This window comes from Ambystoma mexicanum, chromosome 2p (genome assembly GCF_040938575.1).
Source record: "Ambystoma mexicanum isolate Mex_15411 chromosome 2p, UKY_AmexF1_1, whole genome shotgun sequence".
Taxonomy (NCBI): domain Eukaryota; kingdom Metazoa; phylum Chordata; class Amphibia; order Caudata; family Ambystomatidae; genus Ambystoma; species Ambystoma mexicanum.
In genome coordinates this window covers 686,773,136-686,789,699 of record NC_090923.1, presented here as the reverse complement: position 1 = coordinate 686,789,699, position 16,564 = coordinate 686,773,136, and the positions used below count along the sequence as shown (strand labels likewise).

Sequence of the window (16,564 nt, the reverse complement as noted above, 5' to 3'; positions counted from 1 at the left end):
ACATATTCCGTATTTGATAGAAACACACTAAAATATTTAATTCTAAAGGGAAGTAATGTTGGACAACACAGCATTATGTGATACAATGTTTCCAATGTATCCTTCACTTTGCAGTATCGACAGTTTGAATCATCTTCAATATCCCTAATATTTCAAATTTCTCTAGTTGGTAAAACATTCATTCTTAATCGGATGAAGTAATTTCTGTTTTTTTTTTTTTTGGGGAAACATATCAGATATGGTTCCATAGTACCCGGCACTTTAATATGCAAAACCACCTGAGCATACACTTTTGATTCCAATGTTTTTGTCAGAGTATTTCCCCAGTCTCTCATTTGTAAAATGTTCTTGAATTTAAGAGGGCGCAGAAGAAATACATTCTCAGATATTCCTTATTTGAGCAGTACCTGTAATGATTCTTGTTTCAGGTTGTGAATAAATCCCTTCTTAAGCTACCCAGCCATGACATCAACATAAAATATAATATAATATAGTGATTTTTCCTTGTTGATGTTTAGTTTTCTAAGCAGATTTAGTCTCTTCCATTCAATGATACTATGTAATGAGAATAAACCAAAGTCGTAAAGTATGGCTGTATACGTGACAATTTTTTCAGGATGTGAAATAACACTTGTCTCCATATCAGCGCCTCATATAGATTAGTCTGTTTTCCTGCCCAAGCAGGAAAAAATTCAAGCCCATAACAGAATTTAGGAATTATTTTGGCAGTAGAAAATCTAATAGCTGGAATCAGAGAGAACTTACCAATTTTTTGTCAACATGTCTGTGATGCCAATTTGAGAGCTTTGTCTCTCACATAGTTTTGGTTAAACACATTTGATGTTTTTTTCCAAGATTGGATACCCCAAGTAAGTTTGATTTGGCTACTATCTTTACATCACCTACGTTCCAAACATTTCTTTTTTTCAAGATTTTTGAGACTTTGGATTTAGAAAATCTGAGAATAACTGTTTTTGCTGGGTTGATCTTCAAAGCATTCAACGTCATGTATTTATAGAATGCATCAATCAGTTTTTGCAATCCAACCGGGGTGTGATGAATTAAAACTAAATCATCTGCACATGCTGTCCGAGCCAATCTCAACCTGCCAATTTTAGGGGCGTCAAAAGAAGCTGCATCAAACACCCCACCCAGGTCAGCTACATAAAGATTGCACAGAGTTGGGGCCAGTATGCACCTTTGTCACAATCTGTTTGATATTGTTATTTGTCTAGTGAGATGCCCTTTCATCGATACCCTAACCTGTGTTCAAGAATCCTCATGCAGATGGATCAACATTCTTAGGAGGCATCCCAGTATGCCTAAAACATCAGGTTTATGCCATAGGAGGCATCTATCCACTCTATCAAATGCCAATGATAAGTCCATAGATGCTACATAAATAGGACGCACATTGTCTTCCCGGGCCATCTCCTGCAAACTACACATTAACAATCCCCCACAATCAATCCCCATATGTTTTGGAAACCAATCTGCCACCAAGCAAGGATGTTGTTTTCGGGACACCAAATCTCTATATGTTCTAACAATAATGAGGTGATAGTCTTAGTATCTGCGTCCATGATTGCAATTGGCCTGTAGTTATTAGGGGACGTTCTCGGGCCCTTCTTATATATTGGTATCACATAGGATAATTTTGAGCTCTCTGGTGTTTGTTTTGAACTAACAATATCCCAAAAGAGCGAAAACAGGAACTTGGTCCATACATCTGGGCTATTCTTAAGCAGGAGATTTGATAGCTGAATAGGACTGGCTGCTATAGATGAACTTGACCTTAGTATTCATCTCTGTATGTTCATATTTTTTATATATAATGACCAAATCACATTGGGTGGGTCTTCTCCCCTATATACCTGTTTGCCTTCCCTATAGATGTTCTGGAAGTGCTCAGTCCAGGCATGATCCGAAATCGGGATCGCCTGACCATTCTTCAATTCATTGATTTTGGCCCAGAATACCTTAGCTGAGTTATCCCTCATAGCTGCCATCATATGTTCAAAATCTTGTTGGTGCAATTGGAAGCAAAAGGAGATAAGACAGTTCTTGTAACACAATTCTACTGTTTTGATCATGGTTTGGCTTTCTGGGCACCTAGGCAAGTCTCTGTTGATGACTCTGATGCTTCTCCGGAGGGCTTTCTTCTTTATTTGAACAAGATAATTACACTTACGACTATGCAACTTAGCCTGTCTGGCTTTGTTATAGTCAACTTTCACCTCATGTTAATAGGTCCCTCTATATTATCTTTAAATTTCACATGTGAGTTGCTCTTTATTTTACAATCCATGCTACTATTTAAATGTACACATGTTCCATACATTCCAGGTTAATCTGGATGTCTGCACATTTGAAAGGACAGATAAATTGGGCACAATCAATGGGCCTTCAACAAGGCCAATACTGAAGTTGACAAATACCATGGCATGATCACTATAAGTATTACACCTCACTTTGACTTTAATTAGATCATCACCGAGGATTTTACTGACAAATATATAATCTATCATGGATGACAGTCCTCAAGTATGTCAAGCTGGCAATCCCATCCAAACAATAGACAGAACCTAATGTTTCATAGCAGATTTCCATTTTTCCCTTTTGATCTTTTTACATGAGTAACTTGAGTCTTTGTACTCCCCTGCCAAGGTCTCAAGGTTGATGTCTGACAGTATCATCTCCATGTCAGTTATAGCCTCTGGTGCACAATCTGAATTAAAGTCCCCTGCTGCTATAATATGCCCCCCCTATGATCAAACAACCACTCACATAGTGTTCCCCTCAGTTTCTCAAGAGTCTCACCTATATCATTCTTCGGTGACCAATATATGTTAATCAATAATAACCCTTTCAGTGTCAGGTGTGTGGTACTCTCTAGGGAAATAACCAAAATTCCACTGGAGATAGTTCAGGCATTTAGTTTATGGAAGACCAAACCATTTTGTATGGTGACCGCTAATCCACCAGCAGGTCTCCCAACCATCCCCTGAGTCACTGGCAGGCTAGTGACTTCATAGCCGTTAAACAACACTATATCAACATGCCACATTTCTTGTAAAAAAATATTATGGTGAAAGATTGAACACAGTTTGTTCGAGGTAAGAGTGTCATCTTAATAGGCCTCTAATATTCAAAATATTAACGTGAGATTGTCAGCGCTAAAGGTTTTGCTTCAAATCCTTTAGTTTTGTAATGGATTTCTTGACTGATAGTGCGAGCCATCTCCAAATGATTTAATCATTTTTGCTCTTAGTTTCTTTATTGATGTCTCAGACTAACAGATCTAATCTAGAGTGCTCTGCAGTGGTAACTTGTTCCCTATTATGATCTTCTTTGTTATGGAGATGAATAAAAGGAAGGATGTCATATCCAAACCTTTGCAGATTTTCTGTCTCAATGAAAAGTAAATCAGATACCAATCTGGAGGGTACCACTAATCTCACAAAATCGTATGTTGTATTATGGATGAAGTCCACAAGCCTAATATCTCTAGATGAAATAAGCCTGAGCCCTGGAATCTCATTAAATAGACTCAAGATTCTATAACGATTCAGAGAAGGCAGACTCCCCCCTTCAAACATATAACTCAAAATTAGGCTGTAATCCGCCACAAATATTGGATCTCTAAGGTTTGTGATTTCACTCCTGAATGCACTTGATGAAGTTGGTCGAGTACTATACCCCTTCTCGTCTCTGTGGTACTCTGGTAATAAATTATCATAGCAGTTAGCTTTTATCTCAATCATTCTGCTCCCTCCTCCCCTACCTTCAGACATTTGACATTTCTTGTTAAGCCTCTGTTTCTTTTTTTGGGATTCATATCCTTTTCATCAATCCAGAATGCATCCTTTTGTTCTAAAGGTACCTTAGCACTCGAGCCTCCCTTGGAGTATGTTTCCCCTGGGCCAAATCCCCCTCCCAATGCTCCACCCTGGATTTGGTCCCTCCCGGTCTCAAGAATTTTACTTCATCTGCTACCTTCCCCTGCCAACAAGGAACCCCGGTATTCATGGTTTATTATTTGTCTAACTAATTAATTGATTTCCTTTTTAGACATATTTTCCGGAGGAGTTTTTTCCACCCTTTTTTCAGTGTTTGTGTGGGGAGAACAGCCTTTAAGAGAGTTGTGAATACTGATCATTTCTGCTTGGGCTTTAAAGGCTGCAAGGCCTGTGCTTGCATTGAATTTTGTAATTGAGTGGCTCTTAGTACCACACTCTTTCTTACTAAAATCAGCCTTAAATATGTCATATGTAGTATTTTCTCTGACTTGTCTACTATCCCAATTATGATTGTAAGTCTCTGGAACAGTGGTTTTGTTTTAGGGAGTCCTTCAAAGACACATTGGATTCGTCATATAGTTCTCCATTACAGAGGTCATCATTGATTATACAGACATCTTGATTCTCCTCCGCCCCTTGTTTCTATCAGAACCACCTCTTGTAGTTCAGGCAAATCCTGTTAATCTAATTTGATTAGACACTGATCAACCAGTTTTTTTCTCAGCAGATCCACACCTAGTGGGAGATCTCGCTCTGCCGGTCTGAAAGTCCTCCATATCGCAGTATGCCAAAGTTTGCAAATATTTGCCGAAAGATTTTTTTGATAACCGCACCTCAACCAATGGGTCCTCTGCACACTTTTTCTGTTTGTTAAAACAAGCCTATTATAATGTTTTGTTTTTTTTTATGTTACAGGCTTCCTCTGCCCTTCCAAAGCCTTCTGAGACCAACAGCTCGCTCACAAGCATGCTCTGCTCTTTTGTCGACTCTGGGTCTATCGCCCCATTTCCGACAGGCATCTCCTGTGATAACTTACACGAGGAATTCTGAGGCAGATTCTCTTTTATCCTGTCCGCAATCGTTAGGATCAATTCAAGCTCCTTTAATTGTGAAGTTTGAATGTTTAGTTTGTTGTAAATAGAATCCTTGAGATTATTAATTGCCCCAGTAAGGGTTAGGAGAGCAATAGCGGGAATCACAATATCTGGTCCACCCGGAGGATCTGAAACAGGGGGATTATTATTAATTTCCGCCATCTACGGGTGTTCAAAAAAAGGGCAGTAGAGAGATCTGGCTGTGTTGTATACTGGGGGTGTACCCAACATAGATGCATTCTGATTTGGATTGGTCTCTGACCCTGTATTCTCGCCTAGCATACTTTCAAAGGCTTCCTGTCCCTGCAAATCTGCTTCCACCACAAACAGAGACTGAGATGAGTCTATCTGTATCTGGGCATTGCTTATAACTTTCTGACTTTCCACCTGCAATGCTACCTCTAGCAATTCCTCCGAGGACTCTTTAGAGGCATGGCTAGTGCCTGCGGGAAAATATCCTGTCTTCCTGTAAAGATTAATGGACCAAGAAAGGGTGGGAGAGTATCCTTCTGTAATTACATCGTTCTCTCCCTCCCCTTCATATGGTAGGCTTATTTTCACTAACGACAAATGGATAAATTGAGTCACCTTTACAAGACTTTGGCACCAAATTTAGGTAGATGAGCGCCTGCTTTTTAAGACCTTGGCCCTCGTTACAAGCTGGGCGCAAAGGGATACCGGGCACCGGTAATGACACCGGTGCCGGTAATCCCTTTGTGCCCTATTCCGAGGTCCCTTTGCGGCTCCTTCCTTACCGCCTGGTTTTAGCAGGCGTTATGGACGGGACCCACAAAGGGATATCGGAGTCAATAATGGTACCGTCATTTATGGTACCGTTATTGCCGCCTTCCTCCTTCCCATTGAACCCTATGGGGGCTCAAATGGGAATGGGGAATGGCATTTCAAATGGGGACTTACCGGTCCCGCAAAGGGTGGAATGGATCGATAAGTCCCCATACCAGCACGTCGGTGGCGGTACCAGTATTGGTGCTAGTTATGGCGCTAATAGCGCCATGACTAGCACCAACCTCAGAATGAGGGCCCTTCTGTTACTTCCAACTATTCCAACGCAATAGCAAAACCAGAGTTGCCCTGAGCCAGGAGCCCGCGAGCCAGCGGACAGCTGATAGCACTCGCAATGTCACTCCCATATGTACGCGCGTGGATGTGCGCACCCCCACAAATGTATTTGGTTTTGCTGGAAAATTGGCAGAGCCTCAACGCTCACGCTGTAAACTATGATATAAACAGAAAAACAAAATAAGTGATCATTCTGATCATAGCCTGGTAAGTCTTTTCAGATATAGTGTATCTTCTCACTTGTCAAGTCAATGACAAGTGTATGCAAACCTTCCAAAGTAAATAGAGCGGGGGACAGAAATCCAATGGCGTCTCCATATCGACACAGCTGATAGCACTCATGATGGCACTCTCGTATGCTTGCGCGCGGATGAGCACACCCCCACCAATTATTTTGCTGGAAAAGTGGGTGGAGCCTCAGCGCACACCCTGTAAACTTCTAAAGTAAATAGAGCGTGGGACAAAAATCCAATGGCGTCTCCACGCTGTCAGCACTCGCAATGGCACTCCCTTATGTGCGTGTGTTGAAGCTCGCGCCCCCGCACATTAAATTCGTTTTGTTGTAAAGGTAGGCAGAGCCTCAGCACACGAGCTGTGAACTTCCAGAGTAAATAAAGCGGGTGACAGAAATCCAACAGCATCTCCACGCCGACACAGCTGACAGCCCTTGTGATGGCACTCCTGTATACTATGTCCAAGTTAAGCTCTTCAATACTCTCCAATGTTACTCAGGCATGACACAGTCAACACTACAATATAAACACAGCATCAGGTGGTTTTTACGTTATTCTCTTCCTAAAATCTGTATTGAAACCTTGTTTTTTTTCATGCCTTAACTATTGCTTTGCAGCTCATTACATCGTACAGCAGGGGCCTGCAATCTATAGCCGCCAGATGTTTTTGACCACGTATTTCATGATCCCTAGCCATTGACTATGCTGGCTGGGGCTTCTAGGAGTTGTAGTCCAAATTATCTGGAGAGCTGAAGGTTGCCAACCCGTGTACAATATTCAGCCTGTCTAGTCTGTTTTGTATTGATACAATATTGGTTTTGTCAGCTTCTTTTTTGCCACTCAAAACTCCACTCTGTGCTTCTCTTAGAGCCGGCTTACCATCTCACTGCTTTCCACTCTTGCTGCATTTCCAACTCGGCTTACAACTCATTTTCTTTCCATAAACTGGGGTGATATATCAGACCTGTTTCGTATGATAATGTATTGCTTTAACACTATGGGCCTCATTACACGGTAGGCGGTGGACCAAGGTGCTATTAGCACCTTGGTCCATGCCGGTAAAATACCGGCACCACCTTGATGGAAAGGGAAATTACCGCCCTATTCCAAGGTTGGCAGGGCGGTAATTCCCCCTTCCCCCATTGCCCTTCCCCATTCCCATTTTTGCCCCATAGGGCTCTATGGGAATGGGGAAGTCGCTAATTAGGGTGTCGCAAATTGTGGTACCGGTATTAGCACCCTGGTCCCTTTGCGGGTTGGTTTTTAACGCCTGCTAAAATGCAGGTGTTAAAGTACCAACCCGCAAAGGGACATCGTAGTAAGGCGGTAAGGGTTTACCGGTACCGGTACACCCTTCCCGCACTACGTGTAATGAGGCCCTACGTCCTGTTACCCTTGTTGTAATTGTATTGTCTGTAATTTTAAATATATTGTGTTAAATAGAATGAACTGAAACCACATCACACTATGTAAATATACATATCACCCCTGCAAACAGGCTCGGACTGGCCTACGGGGCAACGCCCAAAATGGCAGTCTATTATTATAGGATGGATAGGATGGGACCGTTTTTGACAGAGTGGACTACTTTGTTGGCTAGAGTGGGCATGTTTTATAAGTTACTACACTAGTTGTAAGTTGTAACCAATGTTTCTTAACAAATATGAATTCAAGTGCCTCATTCACAAAATATTTGACCAAAAACACCCTCTTGTATAGCACTCAAACACTCGGCTATGGATATTAATGAATTGTAATGTGTGAGTTTAGGCCATTTTTTTCATAGATGCCTGGAGCGATTTTATGCCCCATTCCAGCCGTGCCTGCACACACTTTATAACGCTCATACATACAGAACAATACACGTCACCCACATAGAGCACTCCATATTACCCCAGAAAGCGTGCCGTATCATCCAGATAGCAATTTTTAAACATGCCAGAGAGTGCTCATAACGCCACATGAGGCAAAGAGGATCCAATCTTGCCACATAGAGAATACAATTGTATACTGTGGACAAATCCCTATATGCCGAGAGCAAGCCATAGATCCATCATAGAGCACTTTATAGGAACTATTTAGAGCAGTTTATATTAGCCCATTGGTGCATACCTTCCCAGAGGGAACTCCATATTATGTTAGAGAGCCCTCCGTGGCAAACCATGGAAAAGGCATTATCACCCAGACAGTCCGTTCAATAACAACTAGGCTGTACACAATACCATGATATCACCCCAAGGAGCACTGCAGGTTGTGCCTTAAACCACCCCTGTCCTACCCCAAAAGAGAGCAGAATACACCTCAAGGAAAACTACACGTCATAGAGGGTAGAACAGGACAAGATTCCACAGAGAACACAATTCCAAGTGTGAGGCAGATATGATGCTCAAATAGATATCTGACCAATACCACCTATATATAGAACAGCGTATCTGCCTTTAGGGAGCAGCATATGTTATGTTATGTTAAAGGTTCTTTTATCACGCACTGTTGCCACCTGCGTGGTTTCTAGGCGCTCATATCACCTGCTTAGATCAGACTGCTCCGCTTTGGGGGCCAAGCCATCATTCAGAAGAGGCCAAAATATGACCCGATCGGTGGCAAAATATCACTCTGACGAGGCCATAAAACAAATCTATAGAGATCAGAAATTAGATTATCAGAATTAGATAATGTTCACATCAAAATGTTACTCATGGGACCGCGTTATAGAGACATTATTACATTCCCGTGTAGACCACAGTACAGTTCAACAGAAATAACAATACATCACTTTATATCGAGAAAATGTCTTCCCGCGCTTTATAGAAAACAGGGTAGCATTTTATGGAAAACAATATATCGTCAGAAGAAGTCTATCACCTTTGAAAGAGCGGAAATACCTCCTAAGGGGGCGGGGGGATATCAGTCGACCACAGAATAGCCCTCAACAGACAGCGGACGATATAGGGCAGATTATCGCCTCGTACGGCAGTGAAATAATACCGGCCGATGGCGAGCAGCGTCGGGCGGCCGCAGCACCCCTGCCTGCCAGCGAGCGCGGCGCATATCCGATTGCAATGTCATTGGTGCAGCACCCTGGACAGCAGCATTCACAGGAGTTGCCGCAGGGCCTGACCCACAGTGCAGCCAGCTGCTGTGCTGGACAGCGCTGCCCCCGTCCCCTTTACAGAGCAACATCTCACCCAAATAGCCTGCACCTTGGCTTGGTCTCGTCTGTCTTTCCTATGTTTCTGATGGCTGCATGTCTCCATCTCCGCCTCGCTCTCCCTACATCTGTAGCTCTCCGATCCCCTTCATTCCTTCCGTATTTCAATTCAATAATGCTTTATTGACAAGTACTGATTGACATGAATTGGCAATGCGTTGCACAATGCACCGCGTGTGGCTCACTGTGCATTCTTCTCGCACGCCTATCTGCATATCTTTCTTCTCCCTTCTCCCTACGGGTCTATACGTGATCTATTTCTGTGCATGTCTTCCTCCGCCTCCCCCTCCCCTCTCTCCCTCTCTGCACATCTGTCTGAGCTTCTCCCGCCGCCCGGTACACACCTCTGTGAATCTCTCCGTGTGCCCCGCTCGGTGGTTGGGGACCTCTCCCCACACATCACCTTGGATCGCTCCCTTGGCATCTGTGTTCGTGTATGTCTTCCGTCCGCATCTTCCTTTGCATATCTGCGTGCCTCCCTCTCGGCCTCTTTCTGTTTCCTTCGTGTGTCCCCTCTCTGTCCATTTGGCTGCGCAATCCCTGTGTACCTTTCTACGAATCGCATTATGCCTTTCACTTCTATATAACCCTGAGCACCCCCATGTGTCCCTTTCAATCAATCGTATTGTTTGCATTCCTCTTTGTGCATTTCACTACTATACATCCCGTGCATCTCCATAAGTACCTTTCCATTACTCGTATTATGTGCATTACTCTTTGTGCATTTCACTTTTGTACACCCGTGTGCATCTCCAGGTGTACCTTTCCATTTCTCATATGGTGTGCATTTCACTTCTGTACACCCTCGTACATCTCCATGTGTACCTTTCTATAGCAATCGTCTGCTGTACATTTCTCGTTGGGTACTTCGCTTGTGTACACCCCTGTGCAGCCTTCTTTGTACCTTTCCGTGACACGTATTATGCACATTTCTCGCTCTGCATTTCGCTTCTGCACACCCCAAAGCATTCGTTGTACCCGTTTATAAAAAGCAAAACACAATCTGTGCATTTCGTTGTAGACCCACGTGCATCCCCCTTTGTACCTTTCCATGAATCGTATTCTGTGCATTTCTCTTTGTGCATTCCGCTTCTGTACACCTCTATGACACGTTCTATGCATCGTATTCTGTGCATTTCTCTTTGTGCATTCCGCTTCTGTACACCTCTATGACACGTTCTATGCATCGTATTCTGTGCATTTCTCTTTGTGCATTCCGCTTCATACTTCTCCGTGCATCACACTCCTAGGCTATCCGTCGCCCCTGCCACCCCTCTGCCCGCCCGCGCATGCCAGCAGCATATCTTCCTGTCTGCCTTCGTGCGCCTCTGCGCATCTCTCTATCGGCGACCCGTCCATATATCTCTGGGCGCCTGCGTGCATCACTCTCTGGGCAACCTTGTGCATTTCCCCTGGCTCTCTCTCCCCGAATCGCCCTCGCTGTCCCTAGTTGCATTTCTCTAAGCACCCCTTCATGTGTGCATGTCTCTTCGGTGAGCTGTATCGCGTTCACGGCATCTCGCCACACATCTCTATCAATATCGTTCGCTGCATTTCTGTAAGTCACCCCCTGCATTTCGCTTGGTATCTTTCTCTGCGTATCTACGTGCAGCTGCATTCTGCTCTTCCCTCCGCGGAATTGGGGGTCTCTCTCTCTCTCTCTCTTTCGACCCCCTCATACTAGCACACCATCACTCCGCCTGAAGCTTTTTGCGGCCCCGTTCGTCTCACTACATGCCTGTCTTTCCTCTCTCCATATTTGCCTCTGTACGTGCATTCACCCTTCGCCGTTTCGTTCCCTCTTTCCATTCACAGGCCCCCGCCACTGCATGTCTACCCGAGACGCCTTTAGCAGCGTCTCCTTCGCCCCCTGCCCATCGTCCTTCCTTTCTTGACGAGCCCCTCAACTTGGCCCCCTGTGACCCTGTCTCACTGGCCTGGCAGCCCCGCCGTCTCCATTCCTCTGGACATCGGCTGTCAATATCCCAGGCCACTGGCTGCCCCCGTTCCAGAAATGACCACCTAGATAAACTGCAGCTGGCATTATCACGGCGCTCTCTCCTTCCCAAGCAGCTGGACGCCCCCCCACACACACACATACACCTCCCCCGTGCCTGCAGGGAGGCTGAACCTGTCTGAAGATGAAGACTGCACCCACCTTGCTTGAGGTTTAGGTGCCTCTGCTGCTGTGGAAGAGGCGGGTTCCATGCCATGGTCTCGGCTCCAGAGGGCTGGGTGGGCATCAACGCTTCCAGGCGGCGCCAATAACAGAACGCGGTCGTGACATTCAGAGAGCCTCGGCAGCGTCTCCTGTGCCACCAGGGTCCACGAATCCCAAGGCTTATACCTGGCTTTTCTGGACAGTGTCCACCAGTATGGCCGGAGAGGTCACCAGCACAGTTGTATCCCCTCCCAGTATGTGTAGACTAGAACCCAGTATAGACAGGATGGACTTCAGGGTCACCGGGCTGCTCCCCAAATGGACGCCTAGTCCTCAGTATCAACCAGGCGTTCCCCAAATCTGCTCGGCACGACTATAGCATGGCTCGTGCCAAGGGCTCCCGAATAACAGAGTGGCAGGGCTGTTTGTTGGTTCTCAGTTCCCCACGGCTCGGCCCAGTGTGGCCAGGCTCGCCCCCAGCAGCCAGGTGTGTCTTGACTATGGTCGGGCAGTTTCTTGATATGGCGGACTGGTCCCCAGTATACCAGCGTATCCCCCAGTATTGCAGGCTGAACCTCAGTATCTTAGGCAGGTTATCCGTTTCTCAAGTGGATTCCATTATGGCAGAACCTGCCGTCCCAGTGTCGGTGGCGGGTGGGGATGGGGGAGGGGGGGCAATATGGCCCCAATCGTTCCCAGCATCACCGGGTTGGACTTCAGGGGTTTCTAGAACGCCAAGTTCACCCCATGCATTGCCACAATGCCTGCCAGGATAGTTGGGGTGCTCTCCAGTATGACATGACAGATCACAAGAGGTCCCAGCCGGACCCCCGCATGGCCTGGCTGGCCCCCAGCATAGTTAGGACCTGACTTCAGTAGGGCAGACCACTTCCCAGTATGCAGATTTGGTCCCCAGTATTGCTGAACTGGTTTCCAATGAAGGTGGTTCCCACTCCAGTTTGGCAGGGCTGGTCACAGAAGGATAACAAATCTTCGAAATATGTGGGCAAGTCCTCAGTATCTCAGGAGAGAGTATTATTTTGGCAAGCGGGGGTGGGGGGGGGGGGATTCAGAAATGACTCCAGTCTATGGTTCTCACGATCGCATGGATGGCGCGTCCCTAGTGCCACCCTGACTGCCCAATCAATGGGTTCCTCTATCGAATGGGCTGGCAACCAGTGTTAGAAATGAGTCCTCCTCTTCTTCATCACCAGAAGGGCACACATGGGCCAGCCCGTCCCCCAGTATCCAGGGTCAGATGCTCGGGACCGGTCCTCAGTGTGGCATGGCGGAATCCGGGCATCCAAGGGAAGGTCCGCTGCCCACTGGATGGCCTTCAGTATATATGGGCTGATGCACAAAATGGCACGGCGTATTCCCCAGGACCCATGTGGTGGTCACCTAGCATTGGTGGACGGTCTTGCAGCGCTGGCGCTCTGTGTGGCGTAACGGATATCCAGTGCAATGCCCCACAAGGTGGAATGGTTGGCTGCCAGTATTGCAGAAATGATGCCCAGAAAACAGTCCAATGATTTGTAAAGGTCCCGAGTGCCCGAGGCTGGTCTGCGGTATAGAGGGCCAGTTCTAATTATAGGCGATTGGTTTCCAGCATGGAGGTCTGATTTTCCACTATGTAGGACTGGCACACAGTACAGAGACCTGACAGGCAGTGTAGAGAGCTGGCCCCCGCTAGCAATGGCTGCTTAGCTAGTTGCGAGCTGAACTCCCAGTGGGAGGGTTGGCTCCCAGTGTGGCAGAACATGTCCTTGGTATGTTACAGCTCGTCTCAGCGGGTAGCCTCCGTCTCTCGGGGCTGGCATATGCGTACAAGGCGTGCAGGGACGGCCCCTGTAATGCAGGCGTGGGTCAATGTCCAGTGTTACCGATGGGGCTCTTGGTTTCTCCTGCCTATGAAGCCTCCGAGGCAAGCGCGAGGCTCTTCCCTGAAGCTGCGCCCGGCTGCATCGATGGAGGGGGAGGTCCGCCGGTGGGTCAGAAGATGGATAGGTGCCTCCCCGGGATGGGGGCTGGGAAACATGGGTGCCCCCTGTCCCCTTCTCCAGCGGATGCTGATGCTCCGGATGCCGATGTGGCTGCAGGAGACGCCCAGCAGCCCCGGGCCAAGTTCCGCCCGCCCTCGGTTTCGATCCGGACTCCGGGCAGTTCAGCTCCAGGTCCCTGGTGTTACCCCTCGGGGTCCTCTGCGCAGACCGGCCGTCTCTGGGGCTGCAGGACCCGCTGCCTGCGATTGGAGTGGATGGGAAGGAGCGCAGATTGCCCTCTCCTGCATCCAGGGAGGGAGGGCGGGGCGGCGAGGGTGGAAGCAATGGGAAAGAGGCGGAGTGAAGTGCGGGTGGGGAATCTTTAGCACTGCAGCAGCAGCAGAAAACAGTGGAGGGGAGGGGAAGGGAGGACGGCTGAGAAGCAGGACAACGAGACAGAGAAGAGGAAGAATCGGGGAGCAGCGAGAGATGGAGGCTGAGGAGGTAGGAGGAGACAGAGGGAGAGAGAGAGAGAGAAGCTAGGGGGAACTCTGCTAGAGATGAGAACGGGAGGGACGGAACCTGTGAGGGAAAGAGTAAGGAAGGGAGCCAGGAGAGGATAAGGAAGAGGGGGGGGGGGGCGGGGCGCAACGGAGTAGCTATTGGGGTGTGGACAGAGAGCAGGTGAGAGGAGAGTGAAACGATACAAGAGGACAGGCGGTTAAAGAGAGGAATGATGAGAAGATGCACAAGTGGGATGAGATGCGGAGTAGATGGGCAGGAAAGATGGGGATGAAAGGGACGCAGGATTCTACGTGAGACGGGAAGGGTATGGAAAAGAAGTAGGTTAGGAAAGAGGAAACACAGGTATAGATGATAACATGAACGCGGGAAGATGATGAAATGGGAGAGGGCAGCGAGAAGTAAGTTAAGCCGGATGCACTTAGAAGTCGGACCCCGGTATGAAGTGCTTATAAAAAGTTTTTTTTTCTTTTTTTTATAGAAAGAGCAACAGGTGGAATAAAAAAGAGCAGGTGAAAGAGAGGGAAAGAGAGAAGGAAGAAAAGTTGGTAAATAGTGGACATGAGTTTAAAGAAAGGTAAACAAGGAGGGCGGGAGAACGTCTATGTAAACAGGAGGAAGAGAGAGAGGGAGAGAGGAATACAGAATGAGAAGGGGAAATGCAGTGAGAGAGGGGAAGAGAGAAATCAAAAAGGAGGCAGAGCGGTTAGGGCAGTGGTAAGAGAAGTGGATAACAAAAAATATCAGAAAGAGAGAAAGGGAAGAGGACAGGAGATAACGAATTGGAGTGAAAGACAAATAGCAAAAAGAGAGAAGATGGAAGACGGCGATAGAGAAGACATGGTTCAAAGAAGGAAGATACTATAAAAAAAGAGAAAGGAGGAAAAGCGCTGGGATGGGGATGATACAAGGGGGAAGAAACGCGAGTGAGGTAGAAGCAGGGCGTAAGAGCTGGCGGGAAAGAGAGATTAGGTGGCAGTTCAGAGTTAAGGAGGAGGAATCAGAGGATGGAGGGGAGAGTGGGGGGAAAGAGAGTAAAGCAGAGAGAATGAGGACGAGGAAGACAGAGAGGATAAGCGATGGGGAGAAGGAGCGGTCAGGGAGGGCACCTCCATTCTGCTGGTCACCATTATGTTTCGCTTGACTGCACCCATTTTTGACTTTGTATGAGGTCTGGGCCCTGTAATTGCGTGCATCAAAGGCTTGTATATTCAGCAAGTAACAAAGGTACAATTCATAGCAGGCGGTGTACTGTAGCATGAGCCCTGACTACTCAGTCAGCCATGACCGGGCTACAATGCATTCTGCTCCAGGCTGTATGCTTCAGGAGTAACTGGCACCAGCGGGATGTGGCAGACGGTTATCTGTTATATTATCGACTCAAAAGGGTCGAATGACAAAAGGGTCGAGTCAATTCGACTGAAAAAAAGGATAGGATTTTTTTTTTTGGGAGGGGTCCCCCTAAACCCCTGTTTTTGGTGTAAAAATACTGTTTTTAGACTAAACTAGAGCAAATAAAAAGAATACATTTTACATTTTTTAGATCCTTTTGTTTTCGGTCGAATGGACTCTCACCTTTGGCATTCAATCCTTTTATTTTCGAAACTTTAACTGGACACCGTGGCAGGCCAGTGTGAGCAACGCAGACTCCAACGTGTACTCCCATGTTCAGGGTCAGGGACACAGGCATCATTTTATTACTCTGATGTGCACCTCGCACCCACCAGATCTCCGCCCTTACCGGGCCAATAATTATACTACAAAACAATACTAATGGCAATGATTCTGCCTCCTTGGAAAATTCGAGCAACAGTGAGACTCATCATGATTGAAGGCTCAACAGAGGTGGTGGGGTCTAAACTGGGTAGTTATGGGTGCTTTGGTTGATGATCAAAATGTTACAACAATAATAAATGGGAACAGCTGCAGATCCTGGCACTAATTAGGCCGACCCCTGCCTAACAGTATACAGATTTAAACAAAGCATGCCAAGGTCTAATGTGCTTGTTCCAAACTAGTATGTAGAATATTGTTATGTAGAATACTGTTAGCACACCATAAAAATACCAGCAGGTTATCCAATTTAATTAACATATTCCACTCAAACATAAGATAGCGTACAGCAATAATTACTACACTTTGCAAATGGTTGCCTCACTTTTCCCAATGGTTGCTACACTTTGTTGACACATGTTTCGACCAACATGGTCTTTCTCAAGGCAGACATCTTAAAGCAATCTAATCACTAAACAATTTGGATACACATATAACAAACATGTTAATGGCCAATTGTTTGCCATATTAAGAAGAGGAAGCAAAAAAGAGGGAACAAAAAACAGGGTGTGTGGAAGAGAGAGAGAACATATTCAGTCAGTCTATAAAAAAGATTCGAAGGTTATATCTTATTGAGATACCAACTCATGACATGTTTGCATAACAAAAACCTTCAATCAACATTTCTTCATCTATTCATTTGTTGCCCAA

At 46.3% G+C, this 16,564-nt stretch overlaps 1 protein-coding gene across 16 annotated transcripts in view; it reads right to left on the bottom strand.

The window, feature by feature from the left end:
- Positions 1 to 14,094, bottom strand: part of LRFN1 (leucine rich repeat and fibronectin type III domain containing 1) — a 1,263,189-nt gene extending 1,249,095 nt beyond the window's left edge. For 13 of the 16 annotated variants that reach the window (XM_069644265.1, XM_069644262.1, XM_069644261.1 and 10 more), the window contains exon 1: positions 11,574 to 14,094. The gene's annotated coding sequence lies outside the window, so the exon portion shown is untranslated. Of the gene's footprint in view, positions 1 to 9,392; positions 9,512 to 9,759; positions 9,894 to 10,460; positions 10,587 to 11,573 lie in introns of those variants that run through there. The other 3 variants (XM_069644268.1, XM_069644267.1, XM_069644266.1) reach the window with 3 other exon arrangements.
- Between the last annotated feature and the right edge of the window lie 2,470 nt (positions 14,095 to 16,564).